The 17,840-nt window shown below is 42.8% G+C and overlaps 1 protein-coding gene across 2 annotated transcripts in view; it reads left to right on the top strand.

Annotated features, from left to right (window-relative positions):
• Nucleotides 1–17,840, top strand: part of AFG2B (AFG2 AAA ATPase homolog B) — a 287,286-nt gene that overhangs the window by 232,143 nt on the left and 37,303 nt on the right. The window contains exon 1 of one of the 2 annotated variants that reach the window (XM_056572220.1): nucleotides 11,970–12,059. The exons of the other annotated variant lie outside the window; for it this stretch is intronic. The gene's annotated coding sequence lies outside the window, so the exon portion shown is untranslated. Of the gene's footprint in view, nucleotides 1–11,969; nucleotides 12,060–17,840 lie in introns of those variants that run through there. 2 annotated transcript variants of the gene reach the window in all.

The raw sequence follows: 17,840 nt of genomic DNA, 5'->3' as shown, positions 1-17,840 counted from the left end.
TGGAAGCAGCCCTCTTTGTCATCATTTCCGGTGCTTCAAAGAATTAATAATATCATGTTAAGTAAAAAGTTGTACGCCATTAGGGAGGATGCGGTGGAGAGGTTTGAGGCGGTGTGGAATCCGTGGATCTCTTCTACTTATTGCCCCTCGATGTCACATTGTTTTACTCTGTATTTATCTGGAGGAGTCTCGCCCCCTTTTAATGTGTATCCTACTGCCTACTATAAGAACAGCCCATTTGTAACCTTCTGTATTGTTGGCGCAGACTTGATTGCTATGTTTATGTTATTTGCCATCCGATAGGACATAACTTGTATACTTTTTCTATTGATTTGTACTGATTGATGTCTTGCGATCTTGTACTCTACAATAAAGCTTCTTTGTTTGACCGTTAAAATTAATAACTTTTATATTCATTAGAAAAAACAGCCATTAGGCGGCGCTGTTCTGTTCCCTAACGCTACTGATTCAGTGAATTTAGTCTCCTTCCGGCCTGGCAGGAGACCAAACTCAGGAAGTGCTTCGGCAAATAGCGAGGCACAGCTCGCTCACTGCCTGTCAATCAGATAGGCGAGAGCGAGCGATGTGCCCGCTGCGGTCGTCGGACGAAGCTGAGTGCAACGCTGGAAACAGAGTGAGGAGATAGCCTGCATGACAAATTGTTACAGTCTGATGGAGGTCTTCATTACATCATATGTAAGGCTTTCCCCGCCACGGAGCGCAACAGAGATGTGAGGGTGGAAGTGGTCCCCTAGCAGGCTTCAGTGGCATTGTGCCTGCTGGGGTACACCCACATCCTCCTGCCGGCAGCTCACACTATGTGAGCAATAATACAAGTGGGAAAAAGAGCTTTTTAAAGCTCTAAAAAAAAATTAAGGGCAGGAGGGGTGTAGTTATGGAACATAGTGTGAGTTAGTTTAGTGACAGGTACTCTTTAAGCAACCACCGATCCATGGAGCATTGGGAAGGACGGGTAAGTCCCCGTTCTTCCCCAGCAACCCATCTGCAACCAGATTTTACATCACATAACTACAGATGGGTCCCTTAGACCCAAGGGATGACCAGCATTTAATGTCTAAATGGTGTGATCGCTATTGATCATGACATTTAGCAATTTAAATGATGGCAGGGCCAGATTAAGGAGCGGGGCCCACTTTCTTTGCTGGCAGTACGGGGCCCTGAGCGTGAGCTCCAAAAGCTCCAATGATAATCCGGCCCTGGTCAATGGAGCCAGCTCCAATGTCCATCATTACCGGCTGATGTCAGCTGCTGATAGCAGCTGGGATCTGCCGGTTATGAAGCTGACCCGACCAACAGACCCACGTCATATTCCCATCACCCAACCCATGACGTACTGGTACGTCATGTGTCAGAAAGCGGTTAAAAATCTTCTTGGGGCGTCAATTTGCTGCCTCTGTGAAGGTGCCGTCTGGGTTTGATGGACCCAGCGGGACCCATTGTAGGGCTGGCCCTGCATGGAAGGAAGCCAAGGCACCATATTTCATTCTGTCCCCTGCCTGCTACTTACATCATAGCACAAGTATAAAAATCAAAGTCATAGAAAGTTACAATAACTGCATAGCCCACAGGATCCTGCTTTTACCACAGTAAATGTGAGATTTTAAAGGGTAATTCACATGTGAATCATATGGATGTTTTGTCCTTTGGAGAAGGCATCATCCACAAAATCAAGAAAAATCATCCCCACCAGGAGGGATGAGCCCAGCACATTTAGAACGTGTTATAGCATTCTGTCCTACCACTTTATAGGATCTTACGTTCAATGGGGAATATACAGTATAAGACTAGAAATACATCTAAAGAACATCAATCAAGTCCTGTGAATTATAATAGACTACTGCTAGGATACTTTAACCTTTTCAGGATGCAGAGCGTATGCATACGCCCTGCATCCTGAGTCCTTAAGGACGTAGGGCGTATGGGTATGCCCGTGGAAAATCCGGTCCCCGCTGCTAGTCAGTCGGGGACCGGACCGGGATGCCTGCTGAAATCATTTAGCAGGCATCCCGGCACATCGCCGAGGTGGGTCCTGTGACCCCCGCATGTCGGCAATTGCCGGACCAGCGATTTTCGGTGATTCCGGTTCCCGCCGCTTGCTGGGCGGGGACCGGAACGGGATGCCTGCTGAAAACATCATTGCTAAACGTGTGGCCGGGCCCTCTTAGCTATAAAAGAGCGGTCCGCCACCGTTAGCTAAAGCCCACCCACCGCTAATTAGTTCTGTAGTACTGATCAGCATTTTTTTTTGTGGTGCAGGCACTTTTTTGGGTTATTTTTTGCACCTATAGGCGGTCCGTGCCACCAGCAGCAGGCCTGTACTGTGTGGATGGACCATACTTCTGTGTGTGGCCTGTGATTTATCACTTATTAGCGTTTTTTTGGGGGGGTTCAGGCGGGTGCATTTTTTCAGGGTTAAGCGTTTTATTATTTTATTTTTCGGGTATTTTGTGTGGGGGTCTGTGAACGTGCCACCTGCCACTGGTCTGGGCTGAGTGGCCAGACCCCACACTGACTTCTGCGTCCCCTGCCACCACCAAGCGTTAATCGGTGCGCACACCACTAATTAGGTACACGCTTGTTTTTGGTGCAGGGCTTTTTTTGCGCTAGAAGTAATTTTTTTTTCTTTTTTAAGTTTTTTCCCCCTTTTTAGTTTATATTTTTTTCTGTTAGGGCGGGTTTAGTTAGTTAGGTTAGGGCGGGTTAGGGAGGTAGTATCGCACCACACCATACCACACACAGCACATACACAAATAAAGTTTTTCCCCCCACATATACACTTCACCCCCCATTAGAGTAGGGAAATGGCCCGCAGGGCGTTTTCAGAGGAGGCATATGCCATACTTGCCTCCGACACTGAAAGCGCCTCAGAGGACGAGGAAGATCCCACCTTCCTTATTTCCTCGTCCTCCTCTTCATCTAGTTCTGATGATGAGCCACCACGGTGGCGGAGTCGCCGCCATGCGGGACCGCAAACCTCCTCTGCTCCTGACCCTGTTTCCCATGCTAGTATGAGTCCCCCTGGCGGTCATACTAGTCAAGCCCCCCAGCCAAGTTCACTGGTGCCCTGTACCGGAGAATTTGACTGGACTGAGCCAGCGGACCACAAGCCCGTGATTCCTGAGTTTGTTGGCGACTCAGGAATCAAGATTGACATCGTCGGGTTCAATGAAATGGACTATTTCAGTTTTTTTTTCAGTGACGACTTTGTCAATCTGACGGTTGACCAGATGAACCTGTACGCCCAACAGTTCGTCGGCGCAAACCCGGGCTCACTTTTGGCTAGGCCCAATAGCTGGTTCCCAGTCGATGCAGCCGAAATGAGGACATTTTGGGGCCTCGTGCGGCATATGGACCTGGTCAAAAAACCCAGCGTCAGGCAATATTGGAGTGGGGACGTCCTTTACCAGACCCCGCTCTCCAATATGGCTGAGCGGAGTGCGCATTTGAGGAAACAGAATAGGGACGGCCACACACATCACATCACAGAATGATGATTCAGAGCATAGGGTTTTGGGCGGGCATCATTTTTACTTTTGGCTATACTCTGGGTCATCAATCTGGGAATATAATTGGCATATCAGTATTAAAATTGCAATTTTGATTCCCCCTTCCCATAGTACACTTCATCCATTCCTGGAAAATAAATTTAGAGAACACCCATCTGTTCCAAATCTCCACATCACCCTTATACACCTTCCCTTGGGGGTGTACTGTTTGTAATAGGCCCACATGTGGGTGTTCCTTTCTTGTATTTTCCTCTGAATGTATGTAACTGTTAGGTCCGTAAGAAACATCGGCCTCAAATGCGAAGAGTTCTCGCTCATGAGTTCTGTCGTATTTCCAGGAAATAATTTGGAGTCACATGTTAGTTGTTCCCAGAAAGATGAAGCAGAGTATAGCTTGAAAATTGCAGTTTTCAAAAGCTACCCTTCATCCATTTCTGCAAAATAAATTTAGGAAACACCCGTGCATTCAAAATGTCCGCTTTACCCGTTTATCCATTCCTCAGGGTTGGTACTTTCTGTAATGGTGTCACATGTGGGTGTTTCATTTTTGTATATTCCTCTGAATGTATGTAACCGTCAGCTGCTGATATGCCAAAGGCCACAAATACAAAGTGACCTCTATGACTTCTGAGCCTTGTTGTGCGCCCGTCCAGCACGTTACCCCATATGTGGATGTATTTCCATAGTCAGGGGAAAAAGCCCTCCAAAATATGTAACCCAATTTCTAAATAACTTGGGCAACCCCAGCATTTTAGTGTAAAAAAAAAATTAAATTTTTCAATTTATGCCCCACTTTAAAAAAAAAAACCTGTGAGGTATAAGTACTCACTGTACACTTTGTTACCTTCCTTGAGGGGTATAGTTTCAAAATTGTTATCACTTGCCAGGTTTTTGCTTTTTAGATTATATGTCAGAACTTCAACCATTGCAGTGCAAAGCATTACTTTAGGCCTCAAATCTCATCAGTGCTGTCTCACTCTTAAGCCCTGTTTTGCACCTGCATAGGGCTTTACCGCCATATATAGGGTATTTTCTTATTCTGGAGAAATTGGGCTACAAATTTTGTGGAGCTTTTTTTCTCTTACTACTTGTGAAACAAAAAAAATGTAACATGCCCCCCAAAAACCATTTCAGCTAAATTCTTTCAAACTCTTTCAAAAAGCCAAATTTTGCTCCTTGTACTCTGTGCATTGTAGTGCGCCAGCAGAGCACTTAACGTCCACATATGGGGCAATTTCTTAATTGGGAGAAATTGGGCTTTACATTTTGGGGTCCACTTTCTCCTATTACTCCTTGTGAAGAAAAATTTGGGGTAACACGATCATTTTAGTGTTAAAAATAAAATTTTCCATTTTCACGTCCAACTTCAAGGCAAATTCGTCAAACATCTGTGAGGTGTTAAGGCTCACTACACCCCTTGTTGCGTTCCTTGAGGGGTGTAGTTTCCAAAATAGTATGCCATGTGGGGGTTATTTTTCTGTTCTGGTACCATGGGTGCTTCCTAAATACAACATGGCCCACAAAAACTATGACAGCAAAAAATGTTTTTAAAATCCCACAGTTTCTCTTTCCCTCTTGAGCCATTATGTGAGCCCACAGAGCACTTTATGTCAATATATGAGGTATTTCCATACTTGAGAGAAATTGGGTACAAATTTTGGGGGGCTTTTTCCCCTTATACCACTTTTAAAAAGGAAAAAAATGGGGCTACAAAAACATGTTAGTGTAAAAAATGCAGATTTTCATTTTTCTCCTCCACTTTGCTGCTATTCTTGTGAAACACCTAAAGGGTTAACAAACTTGCTGAATGTCATTGAATACTTTGAGGGGTGTAGTTTCTATAATGAGGTCATTTATAGGATATTTCTCACAGAAAGGCACCACAAATCCGAGAATAAATGGCGCCCGTTCATCTATGCACTCCTGTGATGCGGGCAGGCAGCACTTACAGCAACCACTAGCTCTCTTTCTGCTAGTACTTGCTCCCTATAGCCCAATGTGCAGCGTAATGCTGTAGAAGAATTATCTGGCCGCCCGGTCTCATCTACTGCTGTGATGCAATGTGGGCAGCCAGATCATTCCGCTACAGCATTACGCTGCTCATTGGGCTATAGGCAGCAAGTACTAGCAGAAAGAGAGCTAGTGGTTGCTGTAAGTGCTGCCTGTCCGCATCACCGGAGTGCATAGATGAACGGGCGCCGTTTATTCTTCTACAGTACAGTACAGTAATAACGGCTCTCAGTGCTGGGACCTGTGGACCAATCACACAGCGTCTCCAGCCCTGACATACAGGGGATTGGCGTGGCGGCTGCGGGCATAGCCACGCCTATCCGACTGTTGCTAACTATCGTTAAAAGCATTTTTTTGCATCATTAAAGATGCTAGAAAGCTGCAAAAGGTATGATTTAACTGTTATTTCTAACAACTTTGTCAAGCTGGGGCTGGTTTATCGGGGTTAAAACTCATGACAGTTGCGCTTTAACTTGTACCTGAAAAATTCAGATTTTGACATTTTCGTGAAAATTTTGAAAATTGCTGCTATACTTTGAAGCCCTCTAATGTCTTCAAAAAGTAAAAATATGTAACCTTTATGATTCCAACATAAAGTAGACATATTGGGGGATATTTATCAAAGGATTTAGACTGGTTTTTCCTGTCTAAATTTGTCGCACAGAAAGTCGCAGTCTATATATGTGCAAATTTTTTGCGACTTTTGCTCTAGGGGATTTTTAGAACATGATTCATTCTAGTCTATTTTAGATGGAAATGCATTGGAAAATGCATTGGTGCTGAATTTATCAAAAGCGACTTTTCAGCGACAAGTCGCATCGGCTGAAAGTACGCCGAAATGTCAGACCATACTGGAGCAGGTTTAAATATAGACTAAAGCATAGAACATGCAGTCTGTGCACAGAATTTATCATGAGCCTTGCGCCTTTTGATAAATTAGGCGCACAATAGACTGGCCTAATGCTCTGTAGTTTGGTCTATATTGATGCAGGACATAGACAGCTTTGATAAATATAACCCATTGTATTTGTGAATCAATATATAATTTATTTGGAATATCCATTTTCCTTAAAAGCAGAGATTTTCAAATTTAGAAAAATCCAAAATTGTCGACATTTTCATGAAATTTTAAGATTTTTCACCAAGAACGGATACAAGTAATTACAAAAATGTACCACTATGTTAAAGTAGAATATGTCACAAAAAACAATTTCGGAATCAGAATGAAAGGTAAAAGCATCCCAGAGTTATTAAGGCATAAAATGACACTGGTCAGAATTGCAAAAAAGGGCTGCATTCTTAAGGTGAAAAAGGGCTGCATCCTTAAAGGGGTACTTCAGTGGAAAAAAACATTTTTTTAAATCAACTGGTGCCAGAAAGTTAAACAGATTTGTAAATCCCTCCTATTAAAAAATCTTAATCCTTCCAGTACTTTTTAGGGGCTGTATACTAAAGAGAAATCCCAAAAATAAATGCATTTCCTCTGATGTCCTGACCACGGTGCTCTCTGCTGACCTCTACTGTCCATTTCATGAACTGTCCAGAGCAGGAAAAAATCCCCATAGCAAACATATGCTGCTCTGGACAGTTCCTAAAATGGACAGCAGAGGTCAGCAGAGAGCACTGTGGTCATGACATCAGAGGAAATGCATTTCTTTTTTTGATTTCTCTTTAATATACAGTAGTACCCCTTTAAGGGGTTAAAACCACACCCTATTTATAGTCATCTTAAATATTTTAATACTGAATAAAAGCACATTGATTGCAAGCCCATCTGGTGAGTGCTCAGTGCCTTTATTCTCTGGCCTTATTGTCATGGTGACATATGGAATTGGGCTCGTGGTGGCGTTAGACCTGGTGGCATTTAATCTCCTTTATAGTGTATTTGTTGTTTCAAAGAATTTTCTAAACCAGAATGGTTTTGATTACAAGGTGATTTTAGTGTTCTCACTGCTGTTATTGAGCCTGTGAGAGTCTCCTCCATGGTGCACAGTTATTTCTTATTCCCTCTGTTTTTAAGGGAATGGGACCATGGTTGTTTGCCAGAAGTACTCACACCAGGACTGAGTTCCTTTACTTTTGTGGCCAATCACGAGAAAGCACATACTTTTCTTTCCTATGCCATAGTGCTAAAGAAAGTGTACAGGATTAAACAGGCTGGCACTGTGCTAGGGATTATTTACAGAACACATAGATAACATGTGGGAAAAATAGGTTACTGATGCACTGAGTTTTCCCAGCACAAGCTAACATCAACACACAGATTTAATGTGTGTCTTATTAACTAAAGAATAACACAACAGTTCTAAGAACATCTAATACATTTATGTTAAACTGGATTTTTGTGTAACTTTTCATCTCCAAGTGAAAGCTTTCCTAATCCGAGCTCATTTAAACAGTATGAATAGTGCTCAGAAGAACGTGATGTTTATTTGCATGTCTGCTCTGACCTGGAATGCTCTCTTCTAGGAGAAGGCTTACTGAAATTTCAAACATCATTATTATTATTACTGGAATAGCGATATTTGGTTCGTAGTATAGTGCGTCTCTTTTTTTCCCCCTTGTAAATAATAAGAAAATAATAAATGTCCCTTACAACGATCAGATCATTCATCTCCTTCTCAGGCCATCTTGGGAATCTGTGTTAAAGTAAATCATTTCATTTCTCACATTCACGGGTTTTAATATTTGGGTTAAGCTTTGCAAACAAAGGAATGCTATTTCATTTTTAATCTTGCAAGAATGTGCCGGTCAACTCAAGTTGGCAGAGGTGTGTTGGATTAAGCGCTCACTACTAAAAGTTAACCTGTTCAAAGGTCTACAAACAGGAGTTAATTTATAGCAATGTACGTAGTCTTTTTATTTTTTTTCAGTTTTGTTTGTTTTTTAATTTTGTTGCTGCATTTATTTGTAATTTTTCAAATTAGGCCTCTCTGCTCAAAGCTAATACTTCTTGAAAAGAATACCTCCATAATATGGTGCCTCATTGGACATGCCACAATTTATTTTTGTCATATTCATTCGGAATCCAGCTTGCTATTCATTAAATTGTGTATATATATGAAGGTATAGTAGGGGACCACAAATGTCTATTAGTGCTGTTTTAAAGGGGTACACTGCTGAAAACATCTTGTCCCCTAACCAAAGGATAGGGAATAAGATGTTAGATCGCAGGGGCCCTGCTGCTGGGGACATCCGTGATCTCCAGGCTGGCAGCGTCACTGTCCGGAACGTCCTGACCTCATGCCACACCCCCTCGATTCATGTCTGTGGGAGGGGGTGTGATGGCTAGTACATAGCCATCAGGCCTCCTCCTATAGACATGAATGCAGGAGGCTTGGCGGCTGGCATTGCCAGTCATCGGGCATGGAGCGGAGTTTGCTCCATGTAACCAAATGACAGGTGCCGCAGTGAAGATTGCACGAGTCCCTAGCGATGAATGGGATTCTTGCTTTTCCCATTCATACACCAAGAAAAAGAGATTTATGACACATATTGCGACTTTCATGCGGTACAGCTTTAGGATGATGGTGATGTCACAGTTGTGGAATTGCAGGATGTTCATGAACCACATAGGGTGCTGTGCTGAAGATGCCAGGTCTGACCCCTGGTTGTGTCTAGATTACAGGATACTAATCATCAGAATAGAAATGCAACTGACAAAGAACCTAATAGGGCAGTTTTACCAATGCTGTCTTATTATCATGGTAAATGTAAACTAGATAGTCCTAAGGCTGAGTTCACCCTACATTTAGGGTTTACGTTTAATGCACAAGGATGTATACTCTTAAACTATTAGGCCACGTGCACATCACGATTAGTGTCTCCGATGCACAGATACGATTTCTGTAGCTCAAATAATTGACTGCACTCATATCTCACAGACAGGCACGGTATTGGCACAAACCCAATCGTAGTCAGTTAGTGACTAAAATCGGGTCATTTTCCAAGCGCATCAGATAAATCATATTTACAAACCACGATTTGCAATCTGGGTCAAAAGTCGAATGCACAGCAGATTAGCCGGCATTTATCATTGTAGGTGTAGGTGAAGCATTTCTCATTGTAGGTGTAAGTGAAGCATTTATCATTGTAGTGTAAGTGAAGCATTTTTCTACACCTTTATTTGTGTGCTGGTAATGTGTAGGAGCACCAAATTTATTAAATGGTCAAAGAGCATTTGATACATTTTGTGCAGGTCACATTTTCGGAAATTTCTCTCTTCACATACACCAAAAGAGACTTTTCAGTGGCTTTGCGCCTTTTTTGCACCTTTTCACAAAAAGGCGCAGTTCATAAAATCCTTCCATATCATGTGTATTGCCAATCAGTGGATTGCAACTCAAAATCAGCAGAAATGTGTAAACCAAAAGGTGCAAAAAAGTGCAAATAAACCCTGCTTGCGCCTATTTTGCGCCTTTTCTAGACACAAAAAAACTGTCTAAAGACAATGACAAATGTCGGCCATTATGTACATGTTAATCTAATGCAAGTGCCATTAAAATAAACTTTTCACATGTCATCCAGGCAGTCAAAAGCTTGCAGATTCCTGAGACCCGCAGCCATTACAGCTGAAGTGCTGCTCGATCTGATATAGATAGTGAATGCAGTGAAAGAAGGATTTGATTGACAGCCAGGGAGTGAAGCTTGCATTGCAATGCACTTCACACAGATATTGCAGTCTCAGTGGGTCTCAAGACTGACATTCGGTGCGATCTAAAGTTTTGAGATGTCTAGGCAACATGTGAAAAGTTTATATTAATGACACTAACGCTGTAAGCGTACTTTCACATGGACATAATCAGCTGCAGAATTTATGTTGCAGCCCACTGACTTCAATGGGTCTGCTTTCTATTGCATTTCCTATAGGGTATGTGTACCCTATCCTTGCCCAGAGATTTTCTGCGTCAGAAATTGTGTCTAAGCAGCGGCTGCTGAAATGAATTGGTTCCCACGTGATGGGGCAGAGAACAGGAAGCGTTAACAACTTAAAAGGGTTATCCAGGAAAAAACTTTTTTATATATATATATATATATCAACTGGCTCCGGAAAGTTAAACAGATTTGTAAATTACTTCTATTAAAAAATCTTAATCCTTTCAGTATTTATGAGCTTCTGAAGTTAAGGTTGTTCTTTTCTGTCTAAGTGCTCTCTGATGACACGTGTCTCAGGAAACACCCAGTTTAGATGCAAATCCCCCATAGCAAACCTCTTCTAAACTGGGCGTTTCCCAAGACACAAGTCATCAGAGAGCACTTAGGTGGTGATCAAGAACGCGCATGCGTTCGAAACGCGTCCATAGGGGAAGTTTGCTGACCAGGTGAAGGTTTATGGTGTGTGCTCTAAAGAAAAAGAAAAATCTAATAAAGGATCTACGTTTTAAGGCACTGCTGGACTACTCTTTCTTCATTTACGCATCAGAGCACTTAGACAGAAAAGAGCACTTAGACAGAAAAGAACAACCTTAACTTCAGAAGCTCATAAGTACTGAAAGGATTAAGATTTTTTAATAGAAGTAATTTACAAATCTGTTTAACTTACTAGAGCCAGTTGAGATATATCTATCTATATATATATATATATATATATATATATATATATATATATATACGTTTTCTCCTGGATAACCCCTTTAAAGGGGTATCCCACTGCCACAGCATTCGGAAGATTTAGTTCCAAATGCTGGGTGTGGGCTGCGGGGTCGTAACCTCATGGCCACGCCCTCTCAATGCAAGTCTATGGGAGGGGGCGTACGCCCCCTCCCATAGACTTGCACTGAGGGGGTGCGGCTGTGACGTCACGACCCAGCAGCCAACATTCAGTGTTCCGAACGAAATGTTCTGAACGCTGGGGCAGTGGAATACCCCTTTAAACTGGCGCCATCAAATTTGCAGGGGATTGGGATCTTTTCCTGATATTCTGTGCAGGTTTAAAGTGAAATATCTATCTGGAATAGGCCTTAAAAATAAATGTATAAAAAAAATGTAATCATTTTGAGCCATTATTATGCCAGTCAAGGCACACAGATATCACAGGTACAGCAGTTGAGTTTCTTCCGATTGTGACCTGAATATATTCTGTAATATACAGATAAAGAACCTAGCATCTATCTCTCTATATTACCAATATACATTTGTTGTCATTTAAATATTCTTATGTCCTTTTCAGCCTTACATTACTTTCATAAAATAGACGGCCGATGCTGCCACCTCGTGGTGGAAAGACAGAATGGCAATCAGTTTCGGTCATGAAAACAAAGATAGTATTTAGAAAAAATAATTAGGAAATTAGGTTATAAAAAATACACAATACCGTACAAAGGCCCAGGGAGACGCAGTTTATAAAGGCACAGCGGCCGCAAATAATCATAATATTGTCGATATGACTGGAAAACTACATTTCCCGGCCTGCATTGCTGTGACAGCCGGAAATTGAGTGGTGGAACACGTGGGTGCCTGTGTCGTACACACGCTGTTCCACTTTACTATGTGATCGTCGGCTTCTGTCTGTTTTGTAGTAAGGTTAGTATTAACCAGGGACGGCCCTTGCTAGGGCTCTGTATAGTGTGTAAGTTATGGGGTTATCTTAGTGTTATTTAGAGATAACTCACATAACATATAGGGCAGGTTCAGTCATGTCTGATGTCAGAATTTCCCTGAGATGACGTCATGATGTCTTAGTGGGTTTTACTTATTTCTAGAGAACCTACTTGTCACTTGCAATCTTGTCTGTAATGAGGGCCGGACTGGGACCAAAAATAGGCCTGGACATTTTAGATTAAAGGGTTACTCCGCTACCCAGCGTCCGGAACATTGAGTTCCGAACGCTGTGTGCGGGCTTCCGTGTTCACGCCCGCCCCCTCATGACGTCACGGCCTGCCCCCTCAATGAAAGTCTATGCCCCCTCCCATAGACTTGCATTGAGGGGACGGGACGTGACGTCACAAGGGGGTGGGAATACGGAAGCCCGCACACAGCGTTCGGAACTCAATGTTCCGGACACTGGGTAGCGGAGTAACCCTTAATGCCCATTTTGATTGTGGGAGTGGCTATGTGGAGGTGGAGCCAGAAATGGGAGGGGCCAAATGTTAATCTTAAATGGGTACATAACAGAAAATATATACTAAATAAACATTAGGTGAGAGTAAAACAGTGTATTTTAGGCATATTTCATTGTGACTAATGCATTCTCAAAACTGCTCAAAGATTGTGTCTGTATTTTTAACATTAATTTGCTTTATATCTATGGGAAAGTAGTGTCTGTGCACATAGTATGTTTATTAAAAAAAAATATAATCTCTTTTTCCCATAAACTTACATAGAGCACATTAAAGGAGAACTCCAGAATACAAAAATTGTCCTCCATACTGCCGGCAGTAAAAAAATAAATAGATACATACCTTCCTTCACTCCCCCGGGCCTCCGGTAACCCGCTCAGGTATCCGCCACGATCCTCTTCCTGGTTGCCGGTGGTCGGTGAGTCATATTGCACTCAGCCAATCACCGGCCGCAGTGAAGTCCCGACTCGGCCGGCGATAGGCTGAGCGGCAGTGTGAAGACGCTTTAGAACACAAAATTCTTCACTACACCGGCGTTTTCTGCCCTGGCAGCAGGTGCCGGTGTAGTGAAGAATTTTGTGTTCTGAAGCGTCCTCACACTGCCGCTCAGCCTATCGCCGGCCGAGTCGGGACTTCGCTGCGGCCGGTGATTGGCTTTGTGCAATATGACTCTCCGACCATCGGCAACCAGGAAGAGGATCGCGGCGGAGACGGTTACCGGAGGCCGCAGGGGAGCGAAGGAAGGTATGTATTTTTTTTTTTTTTTTTTACTGCCGGCAGTATGGAGGACCAAATTCTGTATACTGAGACCAATAATAGCAGTATACAAGGAGGAATACGCTTCTTTCTAAGGCTCCTTTCACACTATAAAAATTCATCCATTACAAACGTCCGTCAGAAAAAACATATTAAACGGCTGTTAAACAGTCTCATTCAAGTCTATGGGATTTTTTTTATTACCCGTTATGACCCGTTATAGTCCTTCATGAATAACGGCCGTTAGTTGTTACGGGGGAAATAACGGCACATGCACTAACTTTTTGCCCATCACAAAAATCTGGTAAATTCACGGCCGTTATTTTTAACATTAAAGTCTATGGCAAACGGATGAGCCTTTATGTCATCCGTTTGCACCTGGTTTATAATATCCGTTATTACTTCTCAGAAGAGGTGACATCAGCAGACTCCTGCAATGCTGAGGGACTACTACTACTCCCATCATGGAACAGATTTGTTTCCATGATGGGAGTGGTAATTCCCTGGCTGCGGGAGTCTGCAGACAGCTGGGGAGGCTACATTAGTGTTTGTACTACTACCCCCATCATGGAACAGAGTCTGTTCCATGATGGGGGTTGTAGTACAGGATCTGAGGGATTGATCGCACCGGGTCTCACTTCTGAGACCAGATGCGATCAGAAGTTATTAAGCAGGGGAGTGGGCGGCATGGTCCGCAACCCTGCGATGTATGGTGTGTTTTTACCTTCATTTTTAAATCCACCGTGGGGAGCCTTGAATGGCCGGTACTGTGGAGCCAATCAGTGCTCTCAGCAGTAGATTTAAAAATGAACATTGTGAGTAGCAGGCGGCCACATGCATATTAAAAGCTCTTTGGGGGGCAAGATATATAGCTCTGGGGGGGGGGGGGGTATATAGCCTATATATCAAGCCCCCCACCAGTGCATTTATAATATGCCCCCTGCAGCGCATTTTTATATATATATATATATATATATATATATATATATATATATATATATATAATGTGTGTACCCCCCGCCGGGGCATTAATAAATGTTTACTCCCGCCGGCGCATTAATAGATATATAACCCCCGCAGTGCATGTATAAGGTGCCCTCGCAGTGCAGCCATCTATATACATATGTCACCGCTGCGCTCTGAATGAAAAGCATTCTAGCAGCAGTATTGGCCGCCCAATGCTGCTGATAGAATACTTTTCAATCATAGCGCAGCGCCGGCATGTGTATATAGATGGCTGCGCTGCAAGGGCACATCATACATGCACTGCGGGGGGTATATATTTATTAATATGCCGGCGGGGGGTATACATTTATTAATGCGCCGGACGGGGGTATATATAATATATATAATATATATATATACACATATATACACACGCTGCAGTGGGCATATTATAAATGTGCTGGGGGGCTAGATATATAGGCTATATGTCTGCCCCCCCCCCCCCCCCCCCCGCAGTGCTATATATCTTCCCCCCCCCCCCCCCCCACAGCTCTTTTAATATACATATGGTTCCCCTGCTACTCGCAATGTTCATTTTGAAATCTCCCACTGAGAGCCCTGAATGGCTCCATAGTACCGGCCATTCAGGGCTCCCCGCGGCAGATTTGAAAATGAAAGTTAAAACACACTGATACATCGCAGTAGAGCACAGCATGCCGCCCGCTCACCTGCTTAATAACTTCTGATCGCATGGGGTCTCAGAAGTGAAACCCGGTGCGATCAATCTCTCAGCCCCTGTACTACAACACCCATCATGGAACATACTCTGTTCCATGATTGGGGTAGTAGTACAAACACTAATGTAGCCTCCCCAGCTGTCTGCAGACTCCCACAGCCAGGGAATTACTACTCCCATCATGGAAAGAAGTCTGTTCCATGATGGGAGCAGTAGTAGTCCCAGCTGGGGGAGTCTGTAGGCAGAGGTGTTACAGCCATGCATGAGGGATGTTAACGGGTCTTAACAGATGAATATTTATTCATCCATTAGCACCTGTTATTTCATCCATTATTGTACATCCGTTTTCACACAGAAAACGGAAGTTTAATAAAGGATTAATGCTCATAGTGTGAAAGCAGCCTAATAGTGGTACCTCCAAATCTGTGCTCGCTGTTGGCTCTCAACTTCCTTATTACGTCAGTGGCAGCTCTGGCAGGCAGTGGTTAGCAGGCACATTGTAACAGCACAGCGAACCACAGTGTATAACTCAGTATAACAGAATATAACTCAGGATCAGTACAGGATAAGTAATGTATGTACACAGTGACCTCACCAGCAGAATAGTGAGTACAGCTCTGCAGTATAATACAGGATATAACTCAGGATCAGTACAGGATAAGTAATGTAATGTATATCCATAGTGACCACACCAGCAGAATAGTGAGTACAGCTCTGGAGTATAATACAGGATATAACTCAGGATCAGTACAGGATAAGTAATGTAATGTATGTACACAGTGACCTCACCAGCAGAATAGTGAGTACAGCTCTGCAGTATAATACAGGATATAACTCAGGATCAGTACAGGATAAGTAATGTAATGTATGTACACAGTGACCCCACCAGCAGAATAGTGAGTACAGCTCTGCAGTATAATACAGGATATAACTCAGGATCAGTACAGGATAAGTAATGTAATGTATGTACACAGTGACCTCACCAGCAGAATAGTGAGTACAGCTCTGCAGTATAATACAGGATATAACACAGGATCAGTACAGGATAAGTAATGTATGTACACAGTGATCTCACCGGCAGAATAGTGAGTACAGCTCTGGAGTATAATACAGGATATAACTCAGGATCAGTACAGGATAAGTAATGAAAAATATGTACACACTGGGGGAAATTTGTGAATATTTTTACCACTTTTTTTGTGCCAAAGTTAAGCGACTTTTCATTTAGAAGGTTTTTAAAAAAAAAAAACATATCAAGTTGTGATTTCAGTTCATATCATGCAGTGGTCAGAAAGTATGATGTGCGCCTTTTCAGTTTGTTGCATCTTTTGGCGCAAATGCACTAACTGAGGCGCAAATCTACACCAGCCCTAACTTCGCTTACAAAATGTAGTGGAATCACCATACCGAGTGGAGTACTGATGTAAGAAGAGATACGAACTGGGCCCTGATGATGATAATGATTTCACCTCACAGCTGGCCAGGATCACAGGAGATGAGATAAGTTTAGATAAGTGACTGACATAAATCACGGCCCTGCTTCCTCAGCGGCGGCTGTTTTTCCTCTCTGTGAGTTCAGTGATCACTGAGGAGGGAGGAGATTAGGCCTCTCTCTCTGTGCGGAGCTCTTAAAGCAGCAGCCCCAGCACTTAAGTCGGCAGCCTCGGGCTGCAGCTTCACAGTATTAAAGATAGGCAGGGGGACAGCCAGGCCCATCGGGAAAATGCCCGGTATGACCGATGGCCAGTCCGGCCCTGTCTATGATGATCAGGTTCCTTCCATAAGGATTTATGTACTGGACGACTATACTAGGATATTATACAGTACTTTATTAATGTCTCCTCCAGTGTTTTCCCCTAGCAAAACTACAACGTCCACTGTGCCCTGACAGCTGAAGGCATATAGCTTTGCTATAGGTTGAAGAACACTGTAGATAGAGCCAAGGTCTCCAAACTGTAGATCTCCTCCAGCTGTTGCAAAACTATAACTTACAGCATTCGCAGACAACCAGCAACTGTCATGGCATGCTGGGAGTTGTATTTTTGCAATGCAGTTCTCACTGCATTGAATTTTTAGTTGTTATGTTTTGTGTTTACATTTTCTGTAGAAACATGATATAACAAAAAAGTCACCAAGCATAGCACCAGAAAAAAAATAACAAAAAAATAACATAACACACACAAGTTGATGAGTAGGAGAAAAAGTGTTGCTACTGCAGTGGCGCTCTCATATAGGATCCAGAGTCGTGCAAGTTCAGTATCAAGTAGGTTTATTGATACAAATTATAGATGAACAAACAAAATAAAATTGCAACAAATATAATAAAAGCAAGACGCGTTTTGGGAGGGTAATCTCCCTTTCTCAATTGCAGAGAGGTAGTGGTCTTCTACTTCTCAATAGGGGGAGGTTTAAATACAGAAAAAGGCACCAAATAGGCAGATGGGGGTGTATACAGATGGGGAATATTGGGTAAACATCTGAGTTAAAATGTGCCCGAATTTGGGACAGGAAAGAAAAAGTCCATATTTGTATGATCTGGGAAGGAATAAAACATAAATATAGTACATACAGGATTTAAAAGTCCACACCGGTATCCTGATGTGGAGCGACCAATCGGGTGTCTCGGCATTAGGATACCGGTGTGGACTTTTAAATCCTGCATGTTTGTTATATTCCTTTACAGACTATACAAGTATGGACTTTTTCTTTCCCGTCCCAAATTTGGGCACATTTTAACTCAGATTTTTACCCGATATTCCCCATCTGTATACACACCCATCTGCCTATTTGGCGCCTTTTTCTGTATTT

The sequence above is a fragment of the Hyla sarda genome, chromosome 4 (assembly GCF_029499605.1).
Source record: "Hyla sarda isolate aHylSar1 chromosome 4, aHylSar1.hap1, whole genome shotgun sequence".
In the NCBI taxonomy this organism is placed as follows: Eukaryota; Metazoa; Chordata; class Amphibia; order Anura; family Hylidae; genus Hyla; species Hyla sarda.
Note: the sequence above shows the minus strand (reverse complement) of the source record. Positions and strands in the feature narration are given on the sequence as shown.